This window comes from Schistocerca cancellata, unplaced genomic scaffold (genome assembly GCF_023864275.1).
Source record: "Schistocerca cancellata isolate TAMUIC-IGC-003103 unplaced genomic scaffold, iqSchCanc2.1 HiC_scaffold_238, whole genome shotgun sequence".
In the NCBI taxonomy this organism is placed as follows: domain Eukaryota; kingdom Metazoa; phylum Arthropoda; class Insecta; order Orthoptera; family Acrididae; genus Schistocerca; species Schistocerca cancellata.
The window spans coordinates 43,421-59,391 of NW_026046260.1; the positions used below are offsets into that span (position 1 = coordinate 43,421).

Sequence of the window (15,971 nt, forward strand, 5' to 3'; positions counted from 1 at the left end):
ACGGAGGCGCCCCCGAAAGCAGCTGGCTGGAATGCAAGTGTCGATACACAGCAAAGCCTAGGCCAAGGTGTACGCCACAGCAGTGGCAGACACGGTCTCCATCACATGCATACGAGCAGATGAACGTGCCTGCGCTGTCGGGACACTAACTACAGTGGTTAGCTGCATTCACCTCCGTGGCAATGTCTTGCAGTCCTCCAAGCCTCTTGACTACAGACATGTGACTCGATAACAAGTGGACAGACACAGCATCTCTCTCGCCGTCGGGTGTTGCCACGAATCATACTTAACGTGGCTTTCTGCACGCGTCAGCGTAGCGTCAGTCGAGCAAAGTCGAGACAAGTCGCATAAGAGGAGCAACAAAAACGCGCATTTCCGGTACCGGGAATCGAACCCGGGCCTCCTGGGTGAGAGCCAGGTATCCTAGCCACTAGACTACACCGGATTACAACGCCAGTGCTCCTCCAGCGAACGCAGCAACCACCCACGATTAACTGACGACAACTGTAAAAAATCCACTCTCGCACGCTGTAGAGCGGCATGCTCTGGACGCATATCGTGGAGACGAACGCCAGCAGTGATGAGAGCAAAAGGCGCCTACAAATCCTGCCGTTGCACCACGTACTGTTCTACGACACTTCACGAAGCAGACGCTCACGCCTTGTTGTGCTGTTTCCTTTGCGGGCAATGAGTGCATGTGACTTCGATGCAGGAAACATTACACGTTTGGCAGCAGTGGGATTCGAACCCACGCCTCCGAAGAGACTTGTGCCTGAAACCAGCGCCTGAGACCGCTCGGCCACGCTACCTACGCAACACGCGCGTCACATGAGCTGCGACCTACTCCACGAGAACACACAGCAACGGCACAAAAATGAGACGCCAAAATTGGCAACGGTGGGATTCGAACCCACGCCTCCGAAGAGACTGGTGCCTAAAACCAGCGCCTTAGACCGCTCGGCCACGTTACCCTTGCAAGAGCGGCGGCAAAACGTTCCCTTTGTACTACAAAGATCACTTCGAAATGGAAGTATCTTGGCAATCGCCGTGCCATGTATTTTCACTGCTCTCCCACTGGAAGCGTCTCTTTAGGCCACCCACAACAAGAAAATGCCGTGCCCGCCATATGGTAGCGACGCCACTTGTCTGTAGCTGTCGTAGTTAAGGAGACAGCATCAAGAGACGTTTTCGTGCCGTGACCAGGTTTCGAACCTGGGCTTTCCGTAACCACTAAAGTATCGTAGCTGTACCTGTCAGGCGGAGCTAGAATGCTCCATGTAACAAACATATGTGAGCTCAAGTACAAACTGCGGCCTGCGGAACACGAGTGAAAAACCAAGAAAGCACTGTGATTTCGAGTACTCGTGCACTATCGTCAATGCAACGGCAGCAAGGAAAAACTTTCAAAATTGCCGTGACCAGGATTCGAACCTGGGTTATTGCGGCCACAACGCAATGTCCTAACCACTAGACGATCACGGCCACGGAGGCGCCCCCGAAAGCAGCTGGCTGGAATGCAAGTGTCGATACACAGCAAAGCCTAGGCCAAGGTGTACGCCACAGCAGTGGCAGACACGGTCTCCATCACATGCATACGAGCAGATGAACGTGCCTGCGCTGTCGGGACACTAACTACAGTGGTTAGCTGCATTCACCTCCGTGGCAATGTCTTGCAGTCCTCCAAGCCTCTTGACTACAGACATGTGACTCGATAACAAGTGGACAGACACAGCATCTCTCTCGCCGTCGGGTGTTGCCACGAATCATACTTAACGTGGCTTTCTGCACGCGTCAGCGTAGCGTCAGTCGAGCAAAGTCGAGACAAGTCGCATAAGAGGAGCAACAAAAACGCGCATTTCCGGTACCGGGAATCGAACCCGGGCCTCCTGGGTGAGAGCCAGGTATCCTAGCCACTAGACTACACCGGATTACAACGCCAGTGCTCCTCCAGCGAACGCAGCAACCACCCACGATTAACTGACGACAACTGTAAAAAATCCACTCTCGCACGCTGTAGAGCGGCATGCTCTGGACGCATATCGTGGAGACGAACGCCAGCAGTGATGAGAGCAAAAGGCGCCTACAAATCCTGCCGTTGCACCACGTACTGTTCTACGACACTTCACGAAGCAGACGCTCACGCCTTGTTGTGCTGTTTCCTTTGCGGGCAATGAGTGCATGTGACTTCGATGCAGGAAACATTACACGTTTGGCAGCAGTGGGATTCGAACCCACGCCTCCGAAGAGACTTGTGCCTGAAACCAGCGCCTGAGACCGCTCGGCCACGCTACCTACGCAACACGCGCGTCACATGAGCTGCGACCTACTCCACGAGAACACACAGCAACGGCACAAAAATGAGACGCCAAAATTGGCAACGGTGGGATTCGAACCCACGCCTCAGAAAAGACTGGTGCCTAAAACCAGCGCCTTAGACCGCTCGGCCACGTTACCCTTGCAAGAGCGGCGGCAAAACGTTCCCTTTGTACTACAAAGATCACTTCGAAATGGAAGTATCTTGGCAATCGCCGTGCCATGTATTTTCACTGCTCTCCCACTGGAAGCGTCTCTTTAGGCCACCCACAACAAGAAAATGCCGTGCCCGCCATATGGTAGCGACGCCACTTGTCTGTAGCTGTCGTAGTTAAGGAGACAGCATCAAGAGACGTTTTCGTGCCGTGACCAGGTTTCGAACCTGGGCTTTCCGTAACCACTAAAGTATCGTAGCTGTACCTGTCAGGCGGAGCTAGAATGCTCCATGTAACAAACATATGTGAGCTCAAGTACAAACTGCGGCCTGCGGAACACGAGTGAAAAACCAAGAAAGCACTGTGATTTCGAGTACTCGTGCACTATCGTCAATGCAACGGCAGCAAGGAAAAACTTTCAAAATTGCCGTGACCAGGATTCGAACCTGGGTTATTGCGGCCACAACGCAATGTCCTAACCACTAGACGATCACGGCCACGGAGGCGCCCCCGAAAGCAGCTGGCTGGAATGCAAGTGTCGATACACAGCAAAGCCTAGGCCAAGGTGTACGCCACAGCAGTGGCAGACACGGTCTCCATCACATGCATACGAGCAGATGAACGTGCCTGCGCTGTCGGGACACTAACTACAGTGGTTAGCTGCATTCACCTCCGTGGCAATGTCTTGCAGTCCTCCAAGCCTCTTGACTACAGACATGTGACTCGATAACAAGTGGACAGACACAGCATCTCTCTCGCCGTCGGGTGTTGCCACGAATCATACTTAACGTGGCTTTCTGCACGCGTCAGCGTAGCGTCAGTCGAGCAAAGTCGAGACAAGTCGCATAAGAGGAGCAACAAAAACGCGCATTTCCGGTACCGGGAATCGAACCCGGGCCTCCTGGGTGAGAGCCAGGTATCCTAGCCACTAGACTACACCGGATTACAACGCCAGTGCTCCTCCAGCGAACGCAGCAACCACCCACGATTAACTGACGACAACTGTAAAAAATCCACTCTCGCACGCTGTAGAGCGGCATGCTCTGGACGCATATCGTGGAGACGAACGCCAGCAGTGATGAGAGCAAAAGGCGCCTACAAATCCTGCCGTTGCACCACGTACTGTTCTACGACACTTCACGAAGCAGACGCTCACGCCTTGTTGTGCTGTTTCCTTTGCGGGCAATGAGTGCATGTGACTTCGATGCAGGAAACATTACACGTTTGGCAGCAGTGGGATTCGAACCCACGCCTCCGAAGAGACTTGTGCCTGAAACCAGCGCCTGAGACCGCTCGGCCACGCTACCTACGCAACACGCGCGTCACATGAGCTGCGACCTACTCCACGAGAACACACAGCAACGGCACAAAAATGAGACGCCAAAATTGGCAACGGTGGGATTCGAACCCACGCCTCAGAAAAGACTGGTGCCTAAAACCAGCGCCTTAGACCGCTCGGCCACGTTACCCTTGCAAGAGCGGCGGCAAAACGTTCCCTTTGTACTACAAAGATCACTTCGAAATGGAAGTATCTTGGCAATCGCCGTGCCATGTATTTTCACTGCTCTCCCACTGGAAGCGTCTCTTTAGGCCACCCACAACAAGAAAATGCCGTGCCCGCCATATGGTAGCGACGCCACTTGTCTGTAGCTGTCGTAGTTAAGGAGACAGCATCAAGAGACGTTTTCGTGCCGTGACCAGGTTTCGAACCTGGGCTTTCCGTAACCACTAAAGTATCGTAGCTGTACCTGTCAGGCGGAGCTAGAATGCTCCATGTAACAAACATATGTGAGCTCAAGTACAAACTGCGGCCTGCGGAACACGAGTGAAAAACCAAGAAAGCACTGTGATTTCGAGTACTCGTGCACTATCGTCAATGCAACGGCAGCAAGGAAAAACTTTCAAAATTGCCGTGACCAGGATTCGAACCTGGGTTATTGCGGCCACAACGCAATGTCCTAACCACTAGACGATCACGGCCACGGAGGCGCCCCCGAAAGCAGCTGGCTGGAATGCAAGTGTCGATACACAGCAAAGCCTAGGCCAAGGTGTACGCCACAGCAGTGGCAGACACGGTCTCCATCACATGCATACGAGCAGATGAACGTGCCTGCGCTGTCGGGACACTAACTACAGTGGTTAGCTGCATTCACCTCCGTGGCAATGTCTTGCAGTCCTCCAAGCCTCTTGACTACAGACATGTGACTCGATAACAAGTGGACAGACACAGCATCTCTCTCGCCGTCGGGTGTTGCCACGAATCATACTTAACGTGGCTTTCTGCACGCGTCAGCGTAGCGTCAGTCGAGCAAAGTCGAGACAAGTCGCATAAGAGGAGCAACAAAAACGCGCATTTCCGGTACCGGGAATCGAACCCGGGCCTCCTGGGTGAGAGCCAGGTATCCTAGCCACTAGACTACACCGGATTACAACGCCAGTGCTCCTCCAGCGAACGCAGCAACCACCCACGATTAACTGACGACAACTGTAAAAAATCCACTCTCGCACGCTGTAGAGCGGCATGCTCTGGACGCATATCGTGGAGACGAACGCCAGCAGTGATGAGAGCAAAAGGCGCCTACAAATCCTGCCGTTGCACCACGTACTGTTCTACGACACTTCACGAAGCAGACGCTCACGCCTTGTTGTGCTGTTTCCTTTGCGGGCAATGAGTGCATGTGACTTCGATGCAGGAAACATTACACGTTTGGCAGCAGTGGGATTCGAACCCACGCCTCCGAAGAGACTTGTGCCTGAAACCAGCGCCTGAGACCGCTCGGCCACGCTACCTACGCAACACGCGCGTCACATGAGCTGCGACCTACTCCACGAGAACACACAGCAACGGCACAAAAATGAGACGCCAAAATTGGCAACGGTGGGATTCGAACCCACGCCTCAGAAAAGACTGGTGCCTAAAACCAGCGCCTTAGACCGCTCGGCCACGTTACCCTTGCAAGAGCGGCGGCAAAACGTTCCCTTTGTACTACAAAGATCACTTCGAAATGGAAGTATCTTGGCAATCGCCGTGCCATGTATTTTCACTGCTCTCCCACTGGAAGCGTCTCTTTAGGCCACCCACAACAAGAAAATGCCGTGCCCGCCATATGGTAGCGACGCCACTTGTCTGTAGCTGTCGTAGTTAAGGAGACAGCATCAAGAGACGTTTTCGTGCCGTGACCAGGTTTCGAACCTGGGCTTTCCGTAACCACTAAAGTATCGTAGCTGTACCTGTCAGGCGGAGCTAGAATGCTCCATGTAACAAACATATGTGAGCTCAAGTACAAACTGCGGCCTGCGGAACACGAGTGAAAAACCAAGAAAGCACTGTGATTTCGAGTACTCGTGCACTATCGTCAATGCAACGGCAGCAAGGAAAAACTTTCAAAATTGCCGTGACCAGGATTCGAACCTGGGTTATTGCGGCCACAACGCAATGTCCTAACCACTAGACGATCACGGCCACGGAGGCGCCCCCGAAAGCAGCTGGCTGGAATGCAAGTGTCGATACACAGCAAAGCCTAGGCCAAGGTGTACGCCACAGCAGTGGCAGACACGGTCTCCATCACATGCATACGAGCAGATGAACGTGCCTGCGCTGTCGGGACACTAACTACAGTGGTTAGCTGCATTCACCTCCGTGGCAATGTCTTGCAGTCCTCCAAGCCTCTTGACTACAGACATGTGACTCGATAACAAGTGGACAGACACAGCATCTCTCTCGCCGTCGGGTGTTGCCACGAATCATACTTAACGTGGCTTTCTGCACGCGTCAGCGTAGCGTCAGTCGAGCAAAGTCGAGACAAGTCGCATAAGAGGAGCAACAAAAACGCGCATTTCCGGTACCGGAATCGAACCCGGGCCTCCTGGGTGAGAGCCAGGTATCCTAGCCACTAGACTACACCGGATTACAACGCCAGTGCTCCTCCAGCGAACGCAGCAACCACCCACGATTAACTGACGACAACTGTAAAAAATCCACTCTCGCACGCTGTAGAGCGGCAATGCTCTGGACGCATATCGTGAGAGACGAACGCCAGCAGTGATGAGAGCAAAAGGCGCCTACAAATCCTGCCGTTGCACCACGTACTGTTCTACGACACTTCACGAAGCAGACGCTCACGCCTTGTTGTGCTGTTTCCTTTGCGGGCAATGAGTGCATGTGACTCGATGCAGGAAACATTACACGTTTGGCAGCAGTGGGATTCGAACCCACGCCTCCGAAGAGACTTGTGCCTGAAACCAGCGCCTGAGACCGCTCGGCCACGCTACTACGCAACACGCGCGTCACATGAGCTGCGACCTACTCCACGAGAACACACAGCAACGGCACAAAAATGAGACGCCAAAATTGGCAACGGTGGGATTCGAACCCACGCCTCAGAAAAGACTGGTGCCTAAAACCAGCGCCTTAGAACCGCTCGGCCACGTTACCCTTGCAAGAGCGGCGGCAAAACGTTCCCTTTGTACTACAAAGATCACTTCGAAATGGAAGTATCTTGGCAATCGCCGTGCCATGTATTTTCACTGCTCTCCCACTGGAAGCGTCTCTTTAGGCCACCCACAACAAGAAAATGCCGTGCCCGCCATATGGTAGCGACGCCACTTGTCTGTAGCTGTCGTAGTTAAGGAGACAGCATCAAGAGACGTTTTCGTGCCGTGACCAGGTTTCGAACCTGGGCTTTCCGTAACCACTAAAGTATCGTAGCTGTACCTGTCAGGCGGAGCTAGAATGCTCCATGTAACAAACATATGTGAGCTCAAGTACAACTGCGGCCTGCGGAACACGAGTGAAAAACCAAGAAAGCACTGTGATTTCGAGTACTCGTGCACTATCGTCAAATGCAACGGCAGCAAGAAAAACTTTCAAATTGCCGTGACCAGGATTCGAACCTGGGTTATTGCGGCCACAACGCAATGTCCTAACCACTAGACGATCACGGCCACGGAGGCGCCCCCCGAAAGCAGCTGGCTGGAATGCAAGTGTCGATACACAGCAAAGCCTAGGCCAAGGTGTACGCCACAGCAGTGGCAGACACGGTCTCCATCACATGCATACGAGCAGATGAACGTGCCTGGCGCTGTCGGGACACTAACTACAGTGGTTAGCTGCATTCACCTCCGTGGCAATGTCTTGCAGTCCTCCAAGCCTCTTGACTACAGACATGTGACTCGATAACAAGTGGACAGACACAGCATCTCTCTCCGCCGTCGGGTGTTGCCACGAATCATACTTAACGTGGCTTTCTGCACGCGTCAGCGTAGCGTCAGTCGAGCAAAGTCGAGACAAGTCGCATAAGAGGAGCAACAAAAACGCGCATTTTCCGGTACCGGGAATCGAACCCGGGCCTCCTGGGTGAGAGCCAGGTATCCTAGCCACTAGACTACACCGGATTACAACGCCAGTGCTCCTCCAGCGAACGCAGCAACCACCCACGATTAACTGACGACAACTGTAAAAAATCCACTCTCGCACGCTGTAGAGCGGCATGCTCTGGACGCATATCGTGGAGACGAACGCCAGCAGTGATGAGAGCAAAAGGCGCCTACAAATCCTGCCGTATGCACCCACGTACTGTTCTACGACACTTCACGAAGCAGACGCTCACGCCTTGTTGTGCTGTTTCCTTTGCGGGCAATGAGTGCATGTGACTTCGATGCAGGAAACATTACAACGTTTGGCAGCAGTGGATTCGAACCCACGCCTCCGAAGAGACTTGTGCCTGAAACCAGCGCCTGAGACCGCTCGGCCACGCCTACCTACGCAACACGCGCGTCACATGAGCTGCGACCTACTCCACGAGAACACACAGCAACGGCACAAAAATGAGACGCCAAAATTGGCAACGGTGGGATTCGAACCCACGCCTCAGAAAAGACTGGTGCCTAAAACCAGCGCCTTAGACCGCTCGGCCACGTTACCCTTGCAAGAGCGGCGGCAAAACGTTCCCTTTGTACTACAAAGATCACTTCGAAATGGAAGTATCTTGGCAATCGCCGTGCCATGTATTTTCACTGCTCTCCCCACTGGAAGCGTCTCTTTAGGCCACCCACGAACAAGAAAATGCCGTGCCCGCCATATGGTAGCGACGCACTTGTCTGTAGCTGTCGTAGTTAGGAGACAGCATCAAGAGACGTTTTCGTGCCGTGACCAGGTTTCGAACCTGGGCTTTCCGTAACCACTAAAGTATCGTAGCTGTACCTGTCAGGCGGAGCTAGAATGCTCCATGTAACAAACATATGTGAGCTCAAGTACAAACTGCGGCCTGCGGAACACGAGTGAAAAACCAAGAAAGCACTGTGATTTCGAGTACTCGTGCACTATCGTCAATGCAAACGGCAGCAAGGAAAAACTTTCAAATTGCCGTGACCAGGATTCGAACCTGGGTTATTGCGGCCACAACGCAATGTCCTAACCACTAGACGATCACGGCCACGGAGGCGCCCCCGAAAGCAGCTGGCTGGAATGCAAGTGTCGATACACAGCCAAAGCCTAGGCCAAGGTGTACGCCACAGCAGTGGCAGGACACGGTCTCCATCACATGCATACGAGCAGATGAACGTGCCTGCGCTGTCGGGACACTAACTACAGTGGTTAGCTGCATTCACCTCCGTGGCAATGTCTTGCAGTCCTCCAAGCCTCTTGACTACAGACATGTGACTCGATAACAAGTGGACAGACACAGCATCTCTCTCGCCGTCGGGTGTTGCCACGAATCATACTTAACGTGGCTTTCTGCACGCGTCAGCGTAGCGTCAGTCGAGGCAAAGTCGAGACAAGTCGCATAAGAGGAGCAACAAAAACGCGCATTTCCGGTACCGGGAATCGAACCCGGGCCTCCTGGGTGAGAGCCAGGTATCCTAGCCACTAGACTACACCGGATTACAACGCCAGTGCTCCTCCAGCGAACGCAGCAACCACCCACGATTAACTGACGACAACTGTAAAAAATCCACTCTCGCACGCTGTAGAGCGGCATGCTCTGGACGCATATCGTGGAGACGAACGCCAGCAGTGATGAGAGCAAAAGGCGCCTACAAATCCTGCCGTTGCACCACGTACTGTTCTACGACACTTCACGAAGCAGACGCTCACGCCTTGTTGTGCTGTTTCCTTTGCGGGCAATGAGTGCATGTGACTTCGATGCAGGAAACATTACACGTTTGGCAGCAGTGGGATTCGAACCCACGCCTCCGAAGAGACTTGTGCCTGAAACCAGCGCCTGAGACCGCTCGGCCCACGCTACTACGCAACACGCGCGTCACATGAGCTGCGACCTACTCCACGAGAACACACAGCAACGGCACAAAAATGAGACGCCAAAATTGGCAACGGTGGGATTCGAACCCACGCCTCAGAAAAGACTGGTGCCTAAAACCAGCGCCTTAGACCGCTCGGCCACGTTACCCTTGCAAGAGCGGCGGCAAAACGTTCCCTTTGTACTACAAAGATCACTTCGAAATGGAAGTATCTTGGCAATCGCCGTGCCATGTATTTTCACTGCTCTCCCACTGGAAGCGTCTCTTTAGGCCACCCACAACAAGAAAATGCCGTGCCCGCCATATGGTAGCGACGCCACTTGTCTGTAGCTGTCGTAGTTAAGGAGACAGCATCAAGAGACGTTTTCGTGCCGTGACCAGGTTTCGAACCTGGGCTTTCCGTAACCACTAAAGTATCGTAGCTGTACCTGTCAGGCGGAGCTAGAATGCTCCATGTAACAAACATATGTGAGCTCAAGTACAAACTGCGGCCTGCGGAACACGAGTGAAAAACCAAGAAAGCACTGTGATTTCGAGTACTCGTGCACTATCGTCAATGCAACCGGCAGCAAGGAAAAACTTTCAAAATTGCCGTGACCAGGATTCGAACCTGGGTTATTGCGGCCACAACGCAATGTCCTAACCACTAGACGATCACGGCCACGGAGGCGCCCCCGAAAGCAGCTGGCTGGAATGCAAGTGTCGATACACAGCAAAGCCTAGGCCAAGGTGTACGCCACAGCAGTGGCAGACACGTCTCCATCACATGCATACGAGCAGATGAACGTGCCTGCGCTGTCGGGACACTAACTACAGTGGTTAGCTGCATTCACCTCCGTGGCAATGTCTTGCAGTCCTCCAAGCCTCTTGACTACAGACATGTGACTCGATAACAAGTGGACAGACACAGCATCTCTCTCGCCGTCGGGTGTTGCCACGAATCATACTTAACGTGGCTTTCTGCACGCGTCAGCGTAGCGTCAGTCGAGCAAAGTCGAGACAAGTCGCATAAGAGGAGCAACAAAAACGCGCATTTCCGGTACCGGGAATCGAACCCGGGCCTCCTGGGTGAGAGCCAGGTATCCTAGCCACTAGACTACACCGGATTACAACGCCAGTGCTCCTCCAGCGAACGCAGCAACCACCCACGATTAACTGACGACACTGTAAAAAATCCACTCTCGCACGCTGTAGAGCGGCATGCTCTGGACGCATATCGTGGAGACGAACGCCAGCAGTGATGAGAGCAAAAGGCGCCTACAAATCCTGCCGTTGCACCACGTACTGTTCTACGACACTTCACGAAGCAGACGCTCACGCCTTGTTGTGCTGTTTCCTTTGCGGGCAATGAGTGCATGTGACTTCGATGCAGGAAACATTACACGTTTGGCAGCAGTGGGATTCGAACCCACGCCTCCGAAGAGACTTGTGCCTGAAACCAGCGCCTGAGACCGCTCGGCCACGCTACCTACGCAACACGGCGCGTCACATGAGCTGCGACCTACTCCACGAGAACACACAGCAACGGCACAAAAATGAGACGCCAAAATTGGCAACGGTGGGATTCGAACCCACGCTCAGAAAAGACTGGTGCCTAAAACCAGCGCCTTAGACCGCTCGGCCACGTTACCCTTGCAAGAGCGGCGGCAAAACGTTCCCTTTGTACTACAAAGATCACTTCGAAATGGAAGTATCTTGGCAATCGCCGTGCCATGTATTTTCACTGCTCTCCCACTGGAAGCGTCTCTTTAGGCCACCCACAACAAGAAAATGCCGTGCCCGCCATATGGTAGCGACGCCACTTGTCTGTAGCTGTCGTAGTTAAGGAGACAGCATCAAGAGACGTTTTCGTGCCGTGACCAGGTTTCGAACCTGGGCTTTCCGTAACCACTAAAGTATCGTAGCTGTACCTGTCAGGCGGAGCTAGAATGCTCCATGTAACAAACATATGTGAGCTCAAGTACAAACTGCGGCTTGCGGAACACGAGTGAAAAACCAAGAAAGCACTGTGATTTCGAGTACTCGTGCACTATCGTCAATGCAACGGCCAGCAAGGAAAAACTTTCAAAATTGCCGTGACCAGGATTCGAACCTGGGTTATTGCGGCCACAACGCAATGTCCTAACCACTAGACGATCACGGCCACGGAGGCGCCCCCGAAAGCAGCTGGCTGGAATGCAAGTGTCGATACACAGCAAAGCCTAGGCCAAGGTGTACGCCACAGCAGTGGCAGACACGGTCTCCATCACATGCATACGAGCAGATGAACGTGCCTGCGCTGTCGGGACACTAACTACAGTGGTTAGCTGCATTCACCTCCGTGGCAATGTCTTGCAGTCCTCCAAGCCTCTTGACTACAGACATGTGACTCGATAACAAGTGGACAGACACAGCATCTCTCTCGCCGTCGGGTGTTGCCACGAATCATACTTAACGTGGCCTTTCTGCACGCGTCAGCGTAGCGTCAGTCGAGCAAAGTCGAGACAAGTCGCATAAGAGGAGCAACAAAAACGCGCATTTCCGGTACCGGGAATCGAACCCGGGCTCCTGGGTGAGAGCCAGGTATCCTAGCCACTAGACTACACCGGATTACAACGCCAGTGCTCCTCCAGCGAACGCAGCAACCACCCACGATTAACTGACGACAACTGTAAAAAATCCACTCTCGCACGCTGTAGAGCGGCATGCTCTGGACGCATATCGTGGAGACGAACGCCAGCAGTGATGAGAGCAAAAGGCGCCCTACAAATCCTGCCGTTGCACCACGTACTGTTCTACGACACTTCACGAAGCAGACGCTCACGCCTTGTTGTGCTGTTTCCTTTGCGGGCAATGAGTGCATGTGACTTCGATGCAGGAAACATTACACGTTTGGCAGCAGTGGGATTCGAACCCACGCCTCCGAAGAGACTTGTGCCTGAAACCAGCGCCTGAGACCGCTCGGCCACGCTACCTACGCAACACGCGCGTCACATGAGCTGCGACCTACTCCACGAGAACACACAGCAACGGCACAAAAATGAGACGCCAAAATTGGCAACGGTGGGATTCGAACCACGCCTCAGAAAAGACTGGTGCCTAAAACCAGCGCCTTAGACCGCTCGGCCACGTTACCCTTGCAAGAGCGGCGGCAAAAACGTTCCCTTTGTACTACAAAGATCACTTCGAAATGGAAGTATCTTGGGCAATCGCCGTGCCATGTATTTTCACTGCTCTCCCACTGGAAGCGTCTCTTTAGGCCACCCACAACAAGAAAATGCCGTGCCCGCCATATGGTAGCGACGCCACTTGTCTGTAGCTGTCGTAGTTAAGGAGACAGCATCAAGAGACGTTTTCGTGCCGTGACCAGGTTTCGAACCTGGGCTTTCCGTAACACTAAAGTATCGTAGCTGTACCTGTCAGGCGGAGCTAGAATGCTCCATGTAACAAACATATGTGAGCTCAAGTACAAACTGCGGCCTGCGGAACACGAGTGAAAAACCAAGAAAGCACTGTGATTTCGAGTACTCGTGCACTATCGTCAATGCAACGGCAGCAAGGAAAAACTTTCAAAATTGCCGTGACCAGGATTCGAACCTGGGTTATTGCGGCCACAACGCAATGTCCTAACCACTAGACGATCACGGCACGGAGGCGCCCCCGAAAGCAGCTGGCTGGAATGCAAGTGTCGATACACAGCAAAGCCTAGGCCAAGGTGTACGCCACAGCAGTGGCAGACACGGTCTCCATCACATGCATACGAGCAGATGAACGTGCCTGCGCTGTCGGGACACTAACTACAGTGGTTAGCTGCATTCACCTCCGTGGCAATGGTCTTGCAGTCCTCCAAGCCTCTTGACTACAGACATGTGACTCGATAACAAGTGGACAGACACAGCATCTCTCTCGCCGTCGGGTGTTGCCACGAATCATACTTAACGTGGCTTTCTGCACGCGTCAGCGTAGCGTCAGTCGAGCAAAGTCGAGACAAGTCGCATAAGAGGAGCAACAAAAACGCGCATTTCCGGTACCGGGAATCGAACCCGGGCCTCCTGGGTGAGAGCCAGGTATCCTAGCCACTAGACTACACCGGATTACAACGCCAGTGCTCCTCCAGCGAACGCAGCAACCACCCACGATTAACTGACGACAACTGTAAAAAATCCACTCTCGCACGCTGTAGAGCGCATGCTCTGGACGCATATCGTGGAGACGAACGCCAGCAGTGATGAGAGCAAAAGGCGCCTACAAATCCTGCCGTTGCACCACGTACTGTTCTACGACACTTCACGAAGCAGACGCTCACGCCTTGTTGTGCTGTTTCCTTTGCGGGCAATGAGTGCATGTGACTTCGATGCAGGAAACATTACACGTTTGGCAGCAGTGGGATTCGAACCCACGCCTCCGAAGAGACTTGTGCCTGAAACCAGCGCCTGAGACCGCTCGGCCACGCTACCTACGCAACACGCGCGTCACATGAGCTGCGACCTACTCCACGAGAACCACCACAGCAACGGCACAAAAATGAGACGCCAAAATTGGCAACGGTGGGATTCGAACCCACGCCTCAGAAAAGACTGGTGCCTAAAACCAGCGCCTTAGACCGCTCGGCCACGTTACCCCTTGCAAGAGCGGCGGCAAAACGTTCCCTTTGTACTACAAAGATCACTTCGAAATGGAAGTATCTTGGCAATCGCCGTGCCATGTATTTTCACTGCTCTCCCACTGGAAGCGTCTCTTTAGGCCACCCACAACAAGAAAATGCCGTGCCCGCCATATGGTAGCGACGCCACTTGTCTGTAGCTGTCGTAGTTAAGGAGACAGCATCAAGAGACGTTTTCGTGCCGTGACCAGGTTTCGAACCTGGGCTTTCCGTAACCACTAAAGTATCGTAGCTGTACCTGTCAGGCGGAGCTAGAATGCTCCATGTAACAAACATATGTGAGCTCAAGTACAAACTGCGGCCTGCGGAACACGAGTGAAAAACCAAGAAAGCACTGTGATTTCGAGTACTCGTGCACTATCGTCAATGCAACGGCAGCAAGGAAAAACTTTCAAAATTGCCGTGACCAGGATTCGAACCTGGGTTATTGCGGCCACAACGCAATGTCCTAACCACTAGACGATCACGGCCACGGAGGCGCCCCCCGAAAGCAGCTGGCTGAATGCAAGTGTCGATACACAGCAAAGCCTAGGCCAAGGTGTACGCCACAGCAGTGGCAGACACGGTCTCCATCACATGCATACGAGCAGATGAACGTGCCTGCGCTGTCGGGACACTAACTACAGTGGTTAGCTGCATTCACCTCCGTGGCAATGTCTTGCAGTCCTCCAAGCCTCTTGACTACAGACATGTGACTCGATAACAAGTGGACAGACACAGCATCTCTCTCGCCGTCGGGTGTTGCCACGAATCATACTTAACGTGGCTTTCTGCACGCGTCAGCGTAGCGTCAGTCGAGCAAAGTCGAGACAAGTCGCATAAGAGGAGCAACAAAAACGCGCATTTCCGGTACCGGGAATCGAACCCGGGCCTCCTGGGTGAGAGCCAGGTATCCTAGCCACTAGACTACACCGGATTACAACGCCAGTGCTCCTCCAGCGAACGCAGCAACCACCCACGATTAACTGACGACAACTGTAAAAAATCCACTCTCGCACGCTGTAGAGCGGCATGCTCTGGACGCATATCGTGGAGACGAACGCCAGCAGTGATGAGAGCAAAAGGCGCCTACAAATCCTGCCGTTGCACCACGTACTGTTCTACGACACTTCACGAAGCAGACGCTCACGGCCTTGTTGTGCTGTTTCCTTTGCGGGCAATGAGTGCATGTGACTTCGATGCAGGAAACATTACACGTTTGGCAGCAGTGGGATTCGAACCCACGCCTCCGAAGAGACTTGTGCCTGAAACCAGCGCCTGAGACCGCTCGGCCACGCCTACCTACGCAACACGCGCGTCACATGAGCTGCGACCTACTCCACGAGAACACACAGCAACGGCACAAAAATGAGACGCCAAATTGGCAACGGTGGGATTCGAACCCACGCCTCAGAAAAGACTGGTGCCTAAAACCAGCGCCTTAGACCGCTCGGCCACGTTACCCTTGCAAGAGCGGCGGCAAAACGTTCCCTTTGTACTACAAAGATCACTTCGAAATGGAAGTATCTTGGCAATCGCCGTGCCATGTATTTTCACTGCTCTCCACTGGAAGCGTCTCTTTAGGCCACCCACAACAAGAAAATGCCGTGCCCGCCATATGG

General features: G+C 53.5%; 31 non-coding genes across 31 annotated transcripts; all 31 read right to left on the reverse strand.

Annotated features, from left to right (window-relative positions):
* Positions 1-373: 373 nt before the first annotated feature.
* On the reverse strand, positions 374-445 carry Trnae-cuc (transfer RNA glutamic acid (anticodon CUC)). The gene has a single exon. It is a non-coding gene; the product is annotated as a tRNA-Glu (tRNA).
* A 444-nt stretch (positions 446-889) lies between these two features.
* On the reverse strand, positions 890-971 carry Trnal-uag (transfer RNA leucine (anticodon UAG)). The gene has a single exon. It is a non-coding gene; the product is annotated as a tRNA-Leu (tRNA).
* Positions 972-1,410: 439 nt separating this feature from the next.
* Positions 1,411-1,482, reverse strand: Trnah-gug (transfer RNA histidin (anticodon GUG)). The gene has a single exon. It is a non-coding gene; the product is annotated as a tRNA-His (tRNA).
* A 374-nt stretch (positions 1,483-1,856) lies between these two features.
* Trnae-cuc (transfer RNA glutamic acid (anticodon CUC)) lies at positions 1,857-1,928 on the reverse strand. The gene has a single exon. It is a non-coding gene; the product is annotated as a tRNA-Glu (tRNA).
* A 444-nt stretch (positions 1,929-2,372) lies between these two features.
* On the reverse strand, positions 2,373-2,454 carry Trnal-uag (transfer RNA leucine (anticodon UAG)). The gene has a single exon. It is a non-coding gene; the product is annotated as a tRNA-Leu (tRNA).
* Positions 2,455-2,893: 439 nt separating this feature from the next.
* Trnah-gug (transfer RNA histidin (anticodon GUG)) lies at positions 2,894-2,965 on the reverse strand. The gene has a single exon. It is a non-coding gene; the product is annotated as a tRNA-His (tRNA).
* A 374-nt stretch (positions 2,966-3,339) lies between these two features.
* On the reverse strand, positions 3,340-3,411 carry Trnae-cuc (transfer RNA glutamic acid (anticodon CUC)). The gene has a single exon. It is a non-coding gene; the product is annotated as a tRNA-Glu (tRNA).
* Positions 3,412-3,855: 444 nt separating this feature from the next.
* On the reverse strand, positions 3,856-3,937 carry Trnal-uag (transfer RNA leucine (anticodon UAG)). Its single transcript has one exon. It is a non-coding gene; the product is annotated as a tRNA-Leu (tRNA).
* Positions 3,938-4,376: 439 nt separating this feature from the next.
* Trnah-gug (transfer RNA histidin (anticodon GUG)) lies at positions 4,377-4,448 on the reverse strand. The gene has a single exon. It is a non-coding gene; the product is annotated as a tRNA-His (tRNA).
* A 374-nt stretch (positions 4,449-4,822) lies between these two features.
* Positions 4,823-4,894, reverse strand: Trnae-cuc (transfer RNA glutamic acid (anticodon CUC)). Its single transcript has one exon. It is a non-coding gene; the product is annotated as a tRNA-Glu (tRNA).
* A 444-nt stretch (positions 4,895-5,338) lies between these two features.
* Positions 5,339-5,420, reverse strand: Trnal-uag (transfer RNA leucine (anticodon UAG)). The gene has a single exon. It is a non-coding gene; the product is annotated as a tRNA-Leu (tRNA).
* A 439-nt stretch (positions 5,421-5,859) lies between these two features.
* Positions 5,860-5,931, reverse strand: Trnah-gug (transfer RNA histidin (anticodon GUG)). The gene has a single exon. It is a non-coding gene; the product is annotated as a tRNA-His (tRNA).
* Positions 5,932-6,305: 374 nt separating this feature from the next.
* On the reverse strand, positions 6,306-6,376 carry Trnae-cuc (transfer RNA glutamic acid (anticodon CUC)). The gene has a single exon. It is a non-coding gene; the product is annotated as a tRNA-Glu (tRNA).
* A 444-nt stretch (positions 6,377-6,820) lies between these two features.
* On the reverse strand, positions 6,821-6,903 carry Trnal-uag (transfer RNA leucine (anticodon UAG)). The gene has a single exon. It is a non-coding gene; the product is annotated as a tRNA-Leu (tRNA).
* Positions 6,904-7,340: 437 nt separating this feature from the next.
* Positions 7,341-7,412, reverse strand: Trnah-gug (transfer RNA histidin (anticodon GUG)). The gene has a single exon. It is a non-coding gene; the product is annotated as a tRNA-His (tRNA).
* A 378-nt stretch (positions 7,413-7,790) lies between these two features.
* On the reverse strand, positions 7,791-7,862 carry Trnae-cuc (transfer RNA glutamic acid (anticodon CUC)). The gene has a single exon. It is a non-coding gene; the product is annotated as a tRNA-Glu (tRNA).
* Positions 7,863-8,309: 447 nt separating this feature from the next.
* Positions 8,310-8,391, reverse strand: Trnal-uag (transfer RNA leucine (anticodon UAG)). Its single transcript has one exon. It is a non-coding gene; the product is annotated as a tRNA-Leu (tRNA).
* Positions 8,392-8,830: 439 nt separating this feature from the next.
* On the reverse strand, positions 8,831-8,902 carry Trnah-gug (transfer RNA histidin (anticodon GUG)). Its single transcript has one exon. It is a non-coding gene; the product is annotated as a tRNA-His (tRNA).
* A 377-nt stretch (positions 8,903-9,279) lies between these two features.
* Positions 9,280-9,351, reverse strand: Trnae-cuc (transfer RNA glutamic acid (anticodon CUC)). The gene has a single exon. It is a non-coding gene; the product is annotated as a tRNA-Glu (tRNA).
* Positions 9,352-9,795: 444 nt separating this feature from the next.
* On the reverse strand, positions 9,796-9,877 carry Trnal-uag (transfer RNA leucine (anticodon UAG)). Its single transcript has one exon. It is a non-coding gene; the product is annotated as a tRNA-Leu (tRNA).
* A 440-nt stretch (positions 9,878-10,317) lies between these two features.
* On the reverse strand, positions 10,318-10,389 carry Trnah-gug (transfer RNA histidin (anticodon GUG)). The gene has a single exon. It is a non-coding gene; the product is annotated as a tRNA-His (tRNA).
* A 373-nt stretch (positions 10,390-10,762) lies between these two features.
* Trnae-cuc (transfer RNA glutamic acid (anticodon CUC)) lies at positions 10,763-10,834 on the reverse strand. The gene has a single exon. It is a non-coding gene; the product is annotated as a tRNA-Glu (tRNA).
* Positions 10,835-11,278: 444 nt separating this feature from the next.
* Positions 11,279-11,359, reverse strand: Trnal-uag (transfer RNA leucine (anticodon UAG)). The gene has a single exon. It is a non-coding gene; the product is annotated as a tRNA-Leu (tRNA).
* Positions 11,360-11,799: 440 nt separating this feature from the next.
* Positions 11,800-11,871, reverse strand: Trnah-gug (transfer RNA histidin (anticodon GUG)). Its single transcript has one exon. It is a non-coding gene; the product is annotated as a tRNA-His (tRNA).
* A 375-nt stretch (positions 11,872-12,246) lies between these two features.
* On the reverse strand, positions 12,247-12,317 carry Trnae-cuc (transfer RNA glutamic acid (anticodon CUC)). The gene has a single exon. It is a non-coding gene; the product is annotated as a tRNA-Glu (tRNA).
* A 966-nt stretch (positions 12,318-13,283) lies between these two features.
* Trnah-gug (transfer RNA histidin (anticodon GUG)) lies at positions 13,284-13,355 on the reverse strand. Its single transcript has one exon. It is a non-coding gene; the product is annotated as a tRNA-His (tRNA).
* Positions 13,356-13,729: 374 nt separating this feature from the next.
* Positions 13,730-13,801, reverse strand: Trnae-cuc (transfer RNA glutamic acid (anticodon CUC)). Its single transcript has one exon. It is a non-coding gene; the product is annotated as a tRNA-Glu (tRNA).
* Positions 13,802-14,246: 445 nt separating this feature from the next.
* On the reverse strand, positions 14,247-14,328 carry Trnal-uag (transfer RNA leucine (anticodon UAG)). The gene has a single exon. It is a non-coding gene; the product is annotated as a tRNA-Leu (tRNA).
* A 440-nt stretch (positions 14,329-14,768) lies between these two features.
* Positions 14,769-14,840, reverse strand: Trnah-gug (transfer RNA histidin (anticodon GUG)). The gene has a single exon. It is a non-coding gene; the product is annotated as a tRNA-His (tRNA).
* A 374-nt stretch (positions 14,841-15,214) lies between these two features.
* Positions 15,215-15,286, reverse strand: Trnae-cuc (transfer RNA glutamic acid (anticodon CUC)). The gene has a single exon. It is a non-coding gene; the product is annotated as a tRNA-Glu (tRNA).
* A 445-nt stretch (positions 15,287-15,731) lies between these two features.
* Positions 15,732-15,813, reverse strand: Trnal-uag (transfer RNA leucine (anticodon UAG)). The gene has a single exon. It is a non-coding gene; the product is annotated as a tRNA-Leu (tRNA).
* Positions 15,814-15,971: the final 158 nt, after the last annotated feature.